The 15,992-nt window shown below is 43.0% G+C and overlaps 1 long non-coding RNA gene across 2 annotated transcripts in view; it reads right to left on the bottom strand.

Annotated features, from left to right (window-relative positions):
- The window catches only part of LOC136177656 (uncharacterized), a 34,827-nt gene that overhangs the window by 6,928 nt on the left and 11,907 nt on the right, over positions 1-15,992 (bottom strand). The window contains exons 1-2 of one of the 2 annotated variants that reach the window (XR_010665165.1): positions 2,389-3,960; positions 1,111-1,227 (exon numbers count right to left, since the gene is read on the bottom strand). This is a non-coding gene — a long non-coding RNA (uncharacterized lncRNA). Of the gene's footprint in view, positions 1-1,110; positions 1,228-2,388; positions 3,961-15,992 lie in introns of those variants that run through there. The other variant, XR_010665164.1, reaches the window with a different exon arrangement.

The raw sequence follows: 15,992 nt of genomic DNA, 5'->3' as shown, positions 1-15,992 counted from the left end.
ATGTACTGAGGTGTTCAACACAAAGACAAGCCCACAATTCAAGTCAAATAAAATGCAACATTTTTCAACTAGCACTTGTGCAGAAAACGGATTCATTGGCGATAATTCAACAAATTCATTCCAGAAAGCATCATGGGGGGGGGTGTGGCTTATTGCAATTCTAAATTTTGAGAGAAATATGATGAAATATGGATATATTTAGAGTCTGATACTAATGTAGAAGTTAATAGACCTGTGATAAAATTCTTTAAGTGCTCCGCTCTGTGGGTTCGCAGTGTATTTTAGTTACAAAGCTCTTTTAGTCTTGAATGCGTACAATCTTTCTTAAGGGAAACATGTCTACAGTTAAATGCCTTAAAGGTTAAAGGATAGAATGGCACTGCATATTTAAGCGACATTATAAAAAAAAAAGTATGATTAACGGTATGTCCAGAAGGCACGTTCGTGCTTTATCGATGATATGTGTGGCCACGTGTCAGCAATGACCCATTTTCAGATGTTTAACACTCTATTTTCAAACCAAAACCTCACACATATTCATGGAGACGGGTTTAAATGAATATACGTTTTCGGAGGATGGCGAGTAAAAGTTTTGTGACGGCTGACAGAAAGGGGGAGAGAGAGACTTCGATAGAGAGGGAGAGAGCGCTGTGGTGGGGCTTGGCCTTGGGTAGCAGGCCTTGTCTGGTCCTCGGCCCAACATTACAGCACTAGTCCCCCTCTGCTCCCTCCAAAACCGTCTCTCTTTCACACACAAAAGGCCAACCTGGAGCGCAAACTGCAGGTAGGAATGTAGCAGAAGGAAAGATTAGCTCAGTTTTGTCGGAAATTCAAAGGCCATGCAACAAAGCCCCCCCCCCCCCTACCCTCCCGGTTTGTCCGAATGCAGTTAGCCTCTCCTCTCTGGGTCGTCAAATCGCTCTCGAGAAAAAAAACCCGGACTTACCGTTTAAATGTTTAAACACTAAGAAGACGGCACTGAGGCGCTTGTTTCATAATTTCGTCAAAAGAAAACCTCGACATGTGTACAAATTTTCACAACCGTACAATTACAAGGGCATACATGCACAAGCACACTTACCTAAACACCCCCACACACTCCTGACTTACCCACTAATACTTTGAGGGAACTGGCACACACCACGGCCATCAGCTATCCGGGGTAAAGCGTTGCCACCTCCGTCGTTTACGGTGCTTGATCCCTCCATGGCTGTGCACAGATCCTCTCTGTAGAGAAGGGCAGAGAAGGAGCTCGGATTCAGTCACACAGCTCTGCACTCCCTGCAAGGAGTAGGCGGGCACGCCAACGAGAGACCCATTCAGAGTCCCAGAAAGTGCCAGCCTCCCTGTCTGTCTCAACACCATGTCTGTATGTCTGTCTGCCCATCTGTCTGGGTTTTACCCTGTCAATCCGCCCGACTTAGCCCGAACTGGTCTCTAAGCATCGGGTAACCTGCATAACCTCGGCTAACTGTTTTCTACTATTTACAAACCAGCTCCCCTGGCTCTCCCCTGTCTGCCACCCCCTGGTCTGCCACTGTCAGGGCCCGCCACAATAAGGAGGCCATGTGGGTTTCCCATGGAGTCGCGTGTTCCTCCCGTCTGGCAGTTAACAAGGCTTTGAATGAGGAATGTTAGCAAACAGAGCTGCTGAATGTCGGCTGAATGCTAAGCCAGGCAGCCAGTCAGATTGCAGGACTGGCCCGGGCATATGAATAATGCAGAAGACTCGACAGGGAGGAGAGGAGGCATGGCTCCGCCTCCTGCTGCCCATTCCCAACTCCAGCCGCCCCTCCTTCTTTTCCCCGCTCGAAACTCAAATGCCTTCACGGGAGCAAGAGAGCAGAGAGGGGGGGGGGGGGGGGGGGTGTTCAAGATCTCTGCTGCTACTCACTCATGCAATACCAAAAAATAAAGTCCTGCAAGAGGAGAACAGTTACAAATGCACACACGTTACTACTACAAATCAGTCCCTGCAACATGTCACTTTTTGCCTGTTGTTGTGATCTTTCTCACTCTTTTTTGGCTTTTTGTGTCTTTTGTTTAGAATTGGCACCTGTCCCAGAAAAAGCCCCATCGCCGCTCCGCCCTCCTGCTCCCCTTTCACTGGAGACTGCCCACGAGAGTGAGGGAGAGTGAGAGAGAGGGAGTGAGAGAGAGAGAGAGAGAGAGAGAGAGAAAGAAGGAGAGAGGGGGAGAGAGCGTGAGGAAGAGAGGGTGGGGCAGAGAACCAAAAGGAAGGAGAGGTTTGGAGATGGAAAGGGTGAGGAAGGAGGAGGGCAGAGGAGATAAGAGTAAAAGAAAAAAAAAAAAAGCTGAAAAATCATCTGTAGAAATCCAGAAACGTGCACAGGTAGCATGAAATGAAAAGGCTGGTGAAAAACATACCCAGCTTCAGGGACGACTCAAAAGAAAAGGAGGCACGGCGAGAAATCGAGGAGCACGTGCTCGAAAAAGCCTTCACGTCGCAGGAGTGCACGGATCAAAAAACGCTGGTTCCACCCTGTCCAGTTTAACTCTACTGACAACAACCCAGAAGAAGCTAAACTGCTTAAAACGTATTTGATTTGAGTCGGCCGATGGAAAAATGGTTGATCCCGAAAAACGTCTCAAACATGGCGCAGCTATGTCGAAGTAGGACCAAAGCAAAGCCACTTGTTGCATGATATTGAGGAGAAGATCTTGCAGAGAGAAGTGAGAGTAGGCAGAGGGTTAAAATCCTGGGACTGGGAGTAGTAAAAAATCCCTCCCTCTTTTGGCACAGACTAGCTAAAGGGGAGGGCCCGCCTGTAGAAATAGCAGCAGAGCGTTTTTCCCCTCTTTTTTTTTTTTTTTTTTTTTTTCTCAGAGCTGCAGCGTCCTAGTCTACCCTCTCGCATGTGGCCAGGACCCAGGGAGAGAGGAGGAGGAGAGCGATGGATAGAAAAAGAAGCGAGAGCCGAGAGGGGTGGGGGCTCAAAAGGGAGGGGAGAAGAGCTGTGAGTGGAGGAGAAGGAGCTCAGCTGATGATGAAACAGGGGCCGTGTGGGAGTGCATGCGCACTACGCGTTGTCATCACCGGCCCAGTGTGACGTGCGCGTGCACAAGGCAGGTTGAGGGGGGGGGGAGAGAGAGAGAGGCAGGGTGAGGAGAAGGAGTCTAAGCACACTTACAAATGATTAAAGGATTCTGGGGGAACTTGAAACACCTAACTTTTACGTTCATAGACAAGATTAACAATGTATCTTTAAATACAAGAGTTCAATAGCAGACATTTGACTTTGACCTACATGTCCCTGATCACTAAACTTCCAGGGGGCAACCGAAGCAAAGAAAGTGAAGGCGTTCTAGCAATAAAGGGAAAACATGAAATTCTGTCATGATAGCCGATTGCTGCTTTCTCTTCTCCACCACGGACACAATGACTTGAGAAGCAACGTTAACTGCTTTGGCACACAATCAAACTCTGATAAGCACCTGGGCGCGACTGCCCCGCCATAATTGCAACACTGAACCACGCTATAAAATCCTGTAATATCTACCGCATTGCGCCCGCCCCGTGCCACTACTAGGCCACGCTCTCTCCTCGCTGCGATCTGCAGCCGTCCTGTGTGCGAACAAGGAGAGGAGAAATGTCGGGCAGTAAGCGAACGATAAAATGGACTCTGCTGATGACTCTGCTCGTGTCCTACACCCTCCTTCCCCCTCCACCTCCCCTTCAGCGTCCAGCCTTTTCTGTCTCCCACCCTTTCTTGTCCATCCAGTTGCTCTGTTCTAGCCTACAGTAATAAACAGCCCAGCTCAGAGCAGCTAGTGTTAATTTAAGCTTGCATGAGGAGGATCTTTTTTAAGTGTTTTGTGCCAGATACCACCCCTGCTCTCTCTCTCTCTCTCTCTCTCTCTCTCTCTCTCTCACTCTCTCACTCTCTCTCTCCCTCTCCCTGTCTAATGCAAACCTACCAACCTCTGCATCAGCCTGCTGAAGGTTATTCACACCCGTCCGGTTTCCGTCCGACTTCCCCCCCCCCTTCTCTATGTGGCCAAAGTGCTGTAATGCCCCTTAGCTGTTTGCAACACATTCCCCCATGGCAAAAGAATAACTTCCTCTCTTTTTGGACGCCATTCCCCTCCCTTGCAGGCGCGACTCTTTCCCCAAAAGAAACTCAACACAGGCAAATTTTTCCCCTCCTCTCTCCCTGAAGTAGCAGCCGCACAAAAGAGAGGGGAAAAAGGGAGAACTGTCCAAAGAAACGACACATCTCGCATCATGGAGCAACGACTAGCTGGTTCTGATTCAGTCTGTCTTGCTCACACAAGAGTGCGAAAAGGAAAATCCACACACAATGAACAACAAATAAAGGCAACAAAACCCCCCTCTTAGCAATGATGTTTTCTAATATTTGTGTTGTTTTTTTTTTTTGTTTTTTTTACTGCGGAGAAGTAGACGAAGACGGAGAAAGAGCGAGAATGAGCGATTGAACAGCAAACTAACATGGCCGCTTGGTTTGTTGCAGTCTCTCCTTCCTCTTTACTTTCAGTCCTGGAGGCTGAAAGAAAAGGCATTACACTGATGTGTGTGTGTGTGTGTGTATGTGTGTGTGTGTGTGTCTACCTCAGAGAGAGAGAGAGGGGGAGAGATAGTGAGTGCACTTGTCTTGCCTAACTCCTCAGCTTTCTACAGTCTCGAACGAAACTCAGATTCTCGGAGTTTTGTGTTCTGCTGCACCATCCGCATCAATATCACACAATGCGCAAATACGACCACTTTCCATCACGAACACGTCGAGCACAAGAGAGACAGAAATCGGGTAACTTCAGACTGATTTTAGTGCACTTTATCAGGGCATGAATTCACGTGTGTCCCTTGATGAGAAAAACCGATGGAGCACCAAACAGTCATCAGATTGAACCGTGTGACGTCACATCTCGCCACATCTTTTAACCAATTGCAGCCATTCCAAGTATAGAACACCACTTGCATGCTGAATATAAATCAAAACAATAGTGTACACAAATTTGCGTCTGATCAGCAATCTGAAGAGCCCCCTCAGCCCTCCTTCGTCTATCTAAGACACTGTTTCTGCTAGTCAGTTGTTTACCATCTAACATGTGGCAGGAATTCAAAAAACTTGGCACCGCCTGTTGCACCGTACGTCGTGGAGAGTTCATCTGAGGATACGACTCTGGTTTTGGCTCAGCTGCCAACTTCTGACACTGTAGCCCTTTGCGCAGCCTCGCCCCTGCAGGAGCGGCCTGCGTAATGCTGCCATTGATGAAACTCCAATATTAACAGCCTTATTTATGACACCTCCAAAAGTCCACAGCCACTATTTTTGCCACTCTTCATCTGCAGGTGAAACTTGCAGCAGTGACCTGCCATACCACACTTTGATTGTCAGAGTGAGAAGGCACATTTTGGCATTGTTGATCTTTGATAAGAATGCAAGTCACCCTTGAAATCTGAATATTAGGGCTGACGCACAGCAAGTCAAAAAGACTAGAAGCTGCATAAAACGCACGATATTGACCAAATCTTTCACGAGAGCAAAAATCAAAAAGATAAAAAATAAAAAAGAGTGGAATTAAATGTAAAAAATAAAAATGAGCAAACACGCAGAGCGGTCACTGTGTCACTGATGCATAGCTCATGTTGCGCAGCGGCAACTTGGTAATAAATGTCTCACAGCGGAAATGAGTTATACTTCATTCATAAACTGAAACAATGAAGTTGTCGATAGATTGGTCTTATCAGACCACCAGCACCTTCACGTCCTCATGAATCATCTCGAGAAGCCACAGCAACAAACACAACGAATCAACACAGACTATTACATTTAGAACACACACACACACACACACACACACACACACACACACTGTGATCTGGCTGTTCTTCTGCTCTTGGACAAGTAGCACATGAATTTTTTGATTAATATCAGTCACAATATTTCCATAGAAAATTAAAATTATAAATGAAATCACATCGCGAGTAAATAAATAATTAATTTCCCCTCGAGAGTTAAAGAGAATTCCCTTTTTTCAAAGAACATTGCTCATTATATATTATATAATATCTATCTGTATATAAATATCATATTTATATACAGATAGATCCTTTATATATTTCATTTATTTTTCAGATATATTGTATTTGAGGAGCATGTTTCTTGTAGTTTTTATCCAGTGGTGAATTAAATGTGGTTAGGTAAGTAAACCTCCTCGGATCACCCTTGAGGAGAGACGTGACCCTTTCGATAATAAATCTGTGAATAAATGACTTCTTGAATTAAATATTACAAATGTTTTTTGTTGTGATTTACAGGCCAAAGCTTCTACCTAAAGAGTTAGAGCTCACTTCTTTATCTTTTAGTCACTTTAGCGTTCACACTCGTCTCGGTGACCAGTGCGCCGCGCCGGCTCCCTCTACACGGTGGTCTGCTGAGGGGCCCCTCAGCCGCACGCGCCACGACAACTTCTCTATTACAACCGTGACCTCTAAGGTCATTCTTTAAAGGGTTCCGAACAAAGGCCACGACCCCTGGGTCAGAAGTGTTAACACTGGGGGCAGGCCGGGGCCCCACGGCTAAGAGTGCGTGCTGTTTGCTTTGAAAGGTAAGGATCACCAACACAGAGGCCTAATAAGGATTAAGGGGCCATCCCCTTTGGGATGTCACTCTGGGGCCTCATACATCAGTCTCTATTAACCTCCCTGACCCTTGGCGGCCATTATGGAGCTATAGGTCACAGTCACTCACCCTGCAGAGCGCATGCAACCTCTCGCATGGCTGCTGGTGATTACATGGACAAATTGTTGTGTTAGGTGAACGCCTTGTCAAATAAATACTTAAACTTATTCCTTCTTAAGAGAGGTGTTGTCTTTCTAACCACCTTTAAACCTTTTCCATTTCAGCTTTTTCAGAAGGAACTTAAAGATAAAAGCAGAGGAATCAGCTGTGAGGTGAGCTGCCTACGTACGAAAAAAAAATGAATTGGTTTTCTTTAAAGAATTATTAAATGTCCATGTGAAAATCATTTAAAAGGCAAGTTTATCTATACGGCACATTTCAGCAACAAGGCCATTCAAAGAGCTTGATGTGAAAAGAAAACTTTTTTTAAATGTCAGAGAGTTCAGTCGAACTTCGATTAAAGCATCACAAAATGGAGGATAGGAGGAGACAACATGGCAGCCCGAGTGATGCAGTCACTCACACACTTTTTATTACATGCCAAATCGCTATGAACGTTTCTGTACTTCACGTCCATATCATATCTCGAAATGAAAAAAAGAGAGAAAAAAGGATGTGAAATGACAAAAAAAAAGAATTCGTACTCGTCTGTTAAAAAAAGCGACCTGGGAGTTCCTCGAGTTCTTTAGGGAGCAAAGAGGTGAACAGAGTGCACGAGGAGCCAGGAGTCATACATTCTCTGCTTTTATATTCTGTTTGATTTATTTTTCTTTCTTACACTAAATAAAAAAAAGAAGAGAGAAAATGGGAGTTTTTTTTTTATGTTTCAAATCTAATTGGTATAAAATATAATAAAACATGGCAGACAGAGAACTTTAAAACTATCAGACCTCCTACAGAATTTCTTTGTCTCTTTGTAAATTTTGGTAAATGCTAAAAAATAAAAGATGGATAGATTTGTTTGAGAAACAAGTAGAAAGGAACCTCGTGAATACATGAATACATGTGTGGAGTTAAACAATGGTGTTATCAAAATAAAGCCACATTATGAAGAGTCTTTTATTTGACTGGAAGAATAAACACAGAATGAAGTAAAAGAAGAGGCAAATTTAGTCAGGGAGAAAAATGATCGGATACTTTATTTAAAAAAAATAATTTATGGATTAATGGAGAAAAAAAGAACCTTCTGAAAAAGAAAAGGCTGGAAATCAAAGTCTTTTCCTGTGTAACCTCATAACATTAAACAAAACGCATGCTTGATTTTAATTAGTTCAAAAAGGCATTGTGGCAAAAGGACAGACTTTTATTCTGAAAATGTGTTTGATATTAAAAACAAGAGAATTGAAATCTTCGACTGTCGGACTGAAATGTAGAATGCATTTTACTCTGACTCCTTTTCATTAACTTCACTCTGAAAATGTTGAAAATGTCATGTAGCGCTTTTAAGTCAGAGCTTTTCATGATTTAATTCAATAAATAAAAACATTACAATTTCACTTTAATTATAAAGAAACCTTTAGTTTCAGTTGGAAACATTTGTAAATGAAGGAGAATTTTAATTCCCAGCTTTAACAATTAAAAATGCATTGAGAAGGAGGTTTCAGGAATATGTCCCAACACATTCTTTACATAACTTCAAATCCTTTTAGAAAGGCCTCGTACAAACCTAAGCTGTATTTTTAATGGAAACACCGACATCTGTGTGTTCTAAATCAATTGGCTTGAAGACGTTTTTAAAAAATCATCCTTTTAAATGCAGCTCACATTACTGCAAATTACTGACACCTTTTACATTTTTAATGTGACAGTTTCTCTTCCTGCATTAAATACATGTGTGCACATATGAGCATGTTTTCATGCCTCTATTTAGACGTTTTTAAGCTTTATTTTACTGTACATTACAAATACACTGAAGAATAAAGCAGATCATTGTACTCTAAACAAATGTGCACAAGTCAGCAGGGAATAAATAAACATTCTCGAGTGTTGTGAACACAGTTGACACTTATCCAAGCACTAACTGAGCACTTTGATTTACATGTATTTCTTTGATAATCATGAAGCCACTCACCTCTGAAAACCAAGCTCCTCTGTGTGGAGGCAGCCCATTCGGCAGCAGAGCAGAGCAGAGCAAAGGTTGGAAAGGAGGAGGGACACAAAATGGACCTGCTTTCGCTGCAGACAAGTGTCCTAAACAGCGTTTAAAAGTGCCAAACAGACAATAAATCCCAAACAGGCAGCATTTTGACAGCTTGGTAGCTCGTCCTTTTTTTCCCAGCTCCTCTCTCAAGTGCTTTTGGGAGAATCGTCGTCCTACTTTCTGTTAACCAAGAGACTTTTCTCTCTAGGTCATTTTCAAACTGCCAGGTTTATTAGAAAAGTTTGGTTTCTAATTTGGCTAATGGAAAACACTGCCCATCTCGAGGACATGAAAAAAAAAAGTAATTATAAGGAATTATTACCACGGGAACAAAGAAAGCGCCTCTCTGATCCCTGGCTAAAACGTATTTTCTTTTCTAAAATTTGTATAAGCAATTTCAAAGCATGACAATTAATTTATTACCAAACTTAAACTTGAAATTCTTGCTAACTCAGTCTCATTCAATTTATAATTTCTCCATTATTGTAAGGAATCAAAATATTTTTCAATATCAGATGTCGCAGGAGAAAGCTTTATGTTGGCCTAAATTTGTATTTTATTATCCTTTATAGTTACTTTGAAATAATGCTTTAGTATTGTGTAATAGCGTATAACACACTGCAAAAGATAAAGCAAAAGAAATATTTTCCGATTCTTTTTTTTTTTTTGTATTCAAACTTACCCCTCTTCTCTCCTCCTCCCAACACAAACATACACACCTCTCCTGATTCCTGCTCAAAATTAGGGCTCCATGCTGCATCGATGAATCAAACATCAGCATACATGCAGGTCTGTGCCTTGCTCAGGGAGTGGTACCACCTCTTAAAGGTTTTGGGCCTGCTGTTGGTTCTACTTTAATGCCACGTCACAGAGCTACTGCAGCCTGGATGGGCCTGCGTGACCTAGCTCGGCCCAGATAGGAGCCCTTCGCATCCCAGCCCCCGTCAGGACCGAACACCCACGTACTATCATACAAGGATGGTGTTAAAAAAAGAGGAGGAGCGAAGTGATGAGAAGCCATGTTTTATTTTAACTGCAACCCCCTATGTCCTACCTGTGCCCTCTTTTCACTTACTGTTTTAAAAACAGGCATTATTCAAAATGAGGGACTGTTTCTTTAAGTCACCTGTATCCTACTCTGCTGATTGAGGATTAGAAAACATGCAAAACTGATTTTTTTGTTTGAGTTAATATCAAGCACAAGTCTGCATCTGCATACACAATGCTCCTAGCTTCACATCCGCACACATGAAGCACATGTCTGGAGTTTCCCGAGTTACACAGCATAACATCAGGCACACGAGAACGCTTACATGAAATCAACAGCATCATTTCCCTTTTAACAGAATACTGACGAGAAAAGGTTGAATGAATTAGATGAGAATGTGTTCTACTCTTTATATTTCTGCATTACTACGTTTTAGTTATGAACACTCCCAAGAAACAGGAAGAAAAGAGAGAGCGTGTGTAAAGTGAGTGTGATATAATCGAGGATGCCACGTAGCTCTCTAAAACTGACAAATAAAGAGTGTCAATGGGTCGGAGTATCCCAATATCTGCAGCAGCCGTTGAGTCTTTATGTTTGTGATTTATCGTTTAACGGACTTAACGGAGGGTCTCCCAGTGCGGGTCAGCGGTCCCATTCCTTAAGTTACTGCAACTTTATGCTGAATGTACAGACACATAACTGACAAATGACAGAAAATGTAATTAAGCTGAACTTCGAAAAAGCATTCTACGTTTGACCTGCATATTGAGGGTTTTATTAATATAGAGAGCAGCACAGAAAATATCCTTGAGTTTAATTTGACTTATTTCAAGTAAAAGCTGTGATTTTTCTTTCACTGTTTCGTTCTCTGTTTCGAGTTGACCTTATTATCCTTAAGTCATTTTTAAAATAAGTGAAGCTGTAATCCAAATCTTACAATACCATGTAAAGCATTTTTCTCAAACATTTTTTTTGCTTGAACTTTAACAGAAAAGTCAGAGAATTTAAAGTAAAAATCTTCAACATTATAATAAACTTTAGTCGAATGCCTATATTTTACTGTTAAGATATATTTGCCAGGGTTTGTATTTGATATACTTGCAATTGATCATACAAGTGCCACACATATAAATGACTGAAGAACAACAAGCTCTTAAAGGATTGTGTTTTTTTACGAAAATGTTAACTCACTTTGGTCTTCACTGCAGTGTGGAGTGGAGTGAGAAGGGAAAAGAGACGCTGGCTCTCAGGGGTTAAGATGCTAGCAGTCATGTGCCTGTCGGCTGCAACAAAAGCCTGCCTATGTTGGGTGCATACAGATGGAGCGAGCTCCTTTGTGTGCAGCGTTTCACACGTCGCAGCCTCGGAGCTGCCAGGTCTGGCTCTCTGGGCCTGGCTACAGGCCTAGCTAGCAGCTTGTAGCACCTGAAGCTGGGCTCTCACTCTGCTTTATTTGCTTGGGACCTAAGTGCGGAGGTTTGAAAGATAAAGGAACAGAAGTCCATATAGCGGGACAGTGAGAGAGCTAAACATAAAGTGAACCAAAATACAGCACAGCACTGCTGTAGAAAGGTACGATCAGAACGACGTGACAGGAGCAAAAGTAGCAAAGATCTCCCACAAAATACTCGATAAGAGCCTCGTTTTCTGTCACTCAAATACTTTTCAATATTAATGTTCTGATATAGATACAACCCGTGCAGATTCTAGTCATGTGTACATGATGTGTACATAGTTCTGTATTGTATTTGTAACACTGTGTCTGTGTGTCAAGCTCTTTGGCTATTTTTATGCACAGTCAGACGTCGCGTAGACACATGATGAGAAGTTTCTCATCATGTGTATGATGTACACAGCGATTACTCTAGCAGAACGATCTGGAACAAGCTTTAACATGGGGGTACACAGCTTCATAAGCAGAAATCAATTCCCTTCACAGAATCTATTTGTCTGACATCAGCACTGACAAAAATGCCTTTTGGGTTTGACAGGCTACAGAACAGTATGTACTCTTTACGGTGTCTTTGTTCAGACATTAACTACACTTCATCATACAACGAACACAAATATTTTACCTTCTGAAGCTCTTACATGCTCCATTACACATTTCAATCACAAAGAATAAAAGTGTTTTATTCTTAAGTACTATTCAAATGGGGATTCTGCTATTGATACAAAATCCACAAGTACACAGCTCAAATGATCTGTGGCAGAAGAAAATCCTTAGTCAAATGCGTGTTTTAACAATACAACAACTGGACCTTGAAAAGGGCACCAAAGCTTTTTTTCTGTTCTACACGGTATTCATCGGGACAGTTTCAATGTAGTGAATAGATATGCGTGTCTCGCCGTTTGTTTAAGACGATTACATTAAGATAAAAGCCTGCTGTAAATGAAGAGATAAATGAGACTGGGGATTGTTGTGTAATATTGTGGAGCATTACTCACAAGTAAAAATGTCAAAATGTGTGACTGGCACAACTGGTTTACAGTTTACTTACTCGTGAGGTACTCGTGACTGGTGAAAGCTCTTACCCAAAAATGATAAAGCAGGTGGGGGGGTGGTGGGGGGGTGGTGGGGGGGCGGGGGGGTCGCTGTCCTGGCACCTGGCTGATTGGACTATGAAACTTTTGACATTTGAAATGCAGGACAATCTCTCTGAGTACTTGGACAAATTGCTGCAGTGACTGCAATTAAAACCCACATAGAGTGGATGGAAATGTGGTGGTGGACCACTATTGTTCTTCTATTTCAAGTGCATACCACTTGCATTAAGGTAACTTACATTTGTCAAAATTACTTTACATGACTTTCAGAACATTAAGTAGACTTTAAACTAATTGTCCACCCAAGGCAGACATAAAATACACTCGAAAGAAAACAGAACCATAAAAGATGAATTTAGCTATCCTTCCAAAAATCACAATAAATCTTTCATGAGATTGTACTATGTATCCTCCAGATATTCCCCTGTAATTGTTCAGCTGGCACACAAAAAACAGCTTTACAATGTTCAAACCAATAATGATTGTAATGGCTTTCCTACTACTTCACAAATTAGCAAACTAGTATTTTACTCATGTTAAAGGGATAGTTTGGTATTTTCGAAGTTTGGTCATTTAAACATATACGAGAATAAAACAAATGACAACAGAGATTAAAAACCAAAAACAGAATAACTACAAAAGAGTTGCTCTACAATATAAAATACTAAATAAAGTAGTCCAGGTCAACTTGAATTGAAGGCCATTGAGAAGAGATGCGTTTTTGACAAAAAAATAAAAAATCAATTGACTGAGCAGATCTTATGTGAGTAGGAAGACCGTTACAAAACTTACAAGGAGTCACCACAAAGGCTCGATCGCCTCTATATTTAAGCATGATCTCAGGTACTAAAAAGAACAGTTAGTTTGTAAACCTAAGTGGAGTCTAACTGGAGTGTGATAGTGCAAGAGATCAACAAGATGGGAAGATGCAAAACTACAGCATGTTTAAAAGCAGCTGTTACAAACCCTGTTGAAGAGAGGAATTCATTTAAACACAAAGACTTGTTCAAATCGCTTGAACAACATTCGTTATCAGCTGAGAGGGGATACTGTCTAGAGGGCAGCTATTGGGCCGCAAATTATGTACTAGATGTATGTTAGATAATAAAGAGAGATACTGGCTCAAATTGCTCAAAGACTGCAGGGTACCTGGAAGTCACTGAAGGGTCAACAGTTTAAGTTAAAGGTATAGAGACCTAAGAGTAGGTATTTTGTCTTTAGCTGATGGCACAATACAGGCTATGTCACGTGGATTAGTAAGATAGTTAAAAACATTAACAAAGACCTGACGCCTATTATTGTTCATGGAGACAAGGTAAGACATATACTGCGAATTCTCTGATACAGTAACTAGACAGTCTCTTACAATTTCAAAGGAAACTTGAAGTTTGTCTTTTTTCCATTCTAGTACAGTACAAGTGGCATTGATAAGGGTTGAAAGATCATCAGCACAAGAGACCACAGTTATCCAGATTGCCAGATTCAGCTGTGATTCAACACAACACCAGCAAGGAAATCAAAAAATTCATGAATGAAATCCGTGTTGAATTTAGGTGGACGATACGCCACTGCACACAGCACAGGAGGACACAAGTGCAGACCCTGCCCCTCCATACTGGTGGTCCGAGGACAGGTGAGCTCAAAGGAGGGAGTGCACTCACTAGCATGGAGCCAGATCCCTGTCAGGAACATATGAACCAATTTATGAGAGGACAAGAAGTCATTTAGTCAAAAGGCCTTATTGGTTAGCAATTCGCTTGAAGAGCCATGCCAAGGCAGAGAACCACACTGACCGTCATCGATCATGAGCCCGGGCAAGTGGTCTAAGGTTATTGTGATCCACACCGTGTCTGCGACCCAACAGCCGACAAGGTCAGAGATCAGAGTCAGAGCTCATCAGAGATAAATGGCAGTTGAATAAAAGTCCTATTTGACAGCGATCTTCTGTTTATTTTAACAGGGGCAGCATAACCGTAATCCGCACAGACTACACCACCGTGAACAAGTCAACTGAGGGGTTGGGAGTTTGAGGCACGGTGAGATCTCCGCAGAGGGACGGGGACCCGGCAACGGTCATTCTCTTTTGGACTGGTGATATTTGAAAAAAATAAACTAGTTCTGATGAGAAGTTTGATGAGGGAGTTTATTATGTCTGGCATCCTTCCTGGAGAAGTCCAGCACCTTGGCGCCGGGGAAACAGATGCCACCTGTGTTTCTTACGCTCATGTTTCTGATTCTTGAATCCAGAAAGGAGACAGCTCTCCAAAGTGTCGGATCCTCCGGCGGGAGGAGGAGGTTGTTCCCCGTGCAGGTAGCATCCTGGCCAGCATCTCCGTGGTGGGAAACCCTGCTGCTTGAGCTGTGCCAAACACAAGAGGCTGAAGAAATAGCAGCTTCAAATGCAATTGCCAGGAAGGGCTCGTGGTCAGGTTGGAACACGCTCGGCTGGAGGTCGGGCAACGAAACAAAGCAGTTTAAAAGTTCCAGGTGAAGTGGTGTGGCCACCTTAGCCGAACTCCTGCTCCTGCTATTGATCACAACCTCTTCCAAGGAAGACAAGTGACTCAGTGTTTAGCAGGAAGAAGACAGGCAGCGGGATCCCAGACGACTGTGTCCTGGATGGCCCGAGTTGAGTGTGTCCGGAGCCACCTCCGTAAAGCTGGAAGGGAGGGAGTTTCTTCTGCAGTTCATCAGAGAGCCGACGGATGTCTTCTCTGAAGTTAATTATTTTCTTGGTTGCCTTCTGAAGTAGTTCACAGTCTTTACAAGGCATAATTGAAGTTTTTTAATTCAGCCACAGACTAAGAGCAGAAGGCCGGGCCTCCCGAGAGACAGTGTGGGAAAGTCCTCATCACTGATGGGGACGAGGAGGAGTACAGAGAACTCAACCTGGACTTTGTGGACTGGTGCCAGCGGAACTGCCTCCAGATCAACGCGGGTAAAACCAAAGAGCTGGTGGAGGACTTCCGCAGGCGCAGACCCACTTCTCCCACACCGGTGAACATCCATGGAAAGGACATTGAGATAGTGGACTCTTATAAGTACCTGGGTGTTCACCTAAACAATAAGCTGGACTGGACTGTTAACACCCAAGCTCTCTATAAGAAAGGCCAGAGCAGACTTCATCTGCTGAGGAGACTCAGGTCCTTGTGTGTGGAGGGAGCACTCCTAAGGACTTTTTATGACTCTGTGGTGGAATCAGCCATCCTGTATAGAGTGGTCTGCTAGAGCAGCAGCACTACGGCTGCAGACAGGAACAGACTGAACAAACTGGTGAAGAAGGTCAGCTCTGTCCTGGACCCTGTTGAGGTGGTGTTAGACAGAAGGATGATGGCAAAGCTATCATCACTGATGGAGAACGTTTCCCACCCCCTGCATGGTACTGTAACAGCTCTGGGCAGCTCCTTCAGCGGCAGGCTTCGCTACCCGCGGTGTCAGAAGGAGAGATGCCGCAGGTCCTTCCTTCCTGCTGCAGTCAGACTGTTTAACCAAGCCTGCTCCCAGTAGATCACAAAACACACACGCACAATTCACTCTGACCTTTTGCAATAATAATTTTATATTAATGTTATATTATGTCTATCAAACCACTTTGTGCAATAACATGTTGCACTTTATGTGCACTGTGTGTATGTCTGTGTTACACTGAATA

Source organism: Labrus bergylta, chromosome 23 (assembly GCF_963930695.1).
Source record: "Labrus bergylta chromosome 23, fLabBer1.1, whole genome shotgun sequence".
Classification (NCBI taxonomy): domain Eukaryota; kingdom Metazoa; phylum Chordata; class Actinopteri; order Labriformes; family Labridae; genus Labrus; species Labrus bergylta.
This window is presented reverse-complemented; position numbering and strand designations above follow the sequence as displayed.